This window comes from Monopterus albus, unplaced genomic scaffold (genome assembly GCF_001952655.1).
Source record: "Monopterus albus unplaced genomic scaffold, M_albus_1.0 scaffold5476.1, whole genome shotgun sequence".
Classification (NCBI taxonomy): Eukaryota; Metazoa; Chordata; class Actinopteri; order Synbranchiformes; family Synbranchidae; genus Monopterus; species Monopterus albus.
Window position 1 is genome coordinate 1 of NW_018133337.1, and position 765 is coordinate 765.

The 765-nt window shown below is 41.3% G+C and overlaps 1 long non-coding RNA gene across 1 annotated transcript; it reads left to right on the forward strand.

The window, feature by feature from the left end:
* LOC109954278 (uncharacterized) lies at window positions 1-765 on the forward strand. The gene is made up of 3 exons (XR_002274071.1): window positions 1-26; window positions 482-600; window positions 718-765. It is a non-coding gene; the product is annotated as an uncharacterized LOC109954278 (long non-coding RNA).

Genomic DNA, 765 nt, shown 5'->3' on the forward strand with positions numbered 1-765 from the left:
GGAAAAGGCCGAAAACGACCAGGAAGGTCAGTGGGCTTTAATTTTCACTTCACTGCACTGTATTTATGTTGTGATGCTGTGGTGACATAAAGTATTTTGTGTTATGTATATGTGTGTGTTATGCTGTTATACCGTGTTGTGTTTTAGTATCTCATGCTGTTGTATGTAGTAGTATGTCATGTTGTACTGTGATGTTACACTGTGCAATGTTACAGCTGGTTTTGTTGCATTATGTCATTCTGTGCTGTTATTTTATGTCATGTGACGTCATATTGTGTTGTTATATTAACTTATTAACTTGTTAACATATGTTTTATCGTGTCACGCTATGCTGTGCTACATCATATTGCTGTATGTTCTGCTGTGAGGTCACTGAGTGAGGCCAAAGCTTTGTTTAAAATGGTGCCATCAAAATACATTGATTTTATACAGTAGTAATGTAGAGACACAACATTTCCCACCAAACCCTGTTTATTCTCAGCAAAGAGTGACCTGGTGAAGAGGGCCGTGCGTTGTCCTAATATGCACCTGAACTCGTCTTCATTCGGGCGTCGCTGTTTCTACTACGTCCCCAAACCCATGAGCTGGGCTCGGGCGGAGGTAATCATATGAATCTGACTCAGTGCAGGACGCGTCTCCACTAAGTTTGGTTTCTTTATATTTACAGCACATGGATATTTGTTTAATCGGTGTCTGGTGACACCTTTCTCACTGCAGAGAAACTGTAAGTCCATGGGTGGTAGCCTTGCATCAGTACACAGCCTC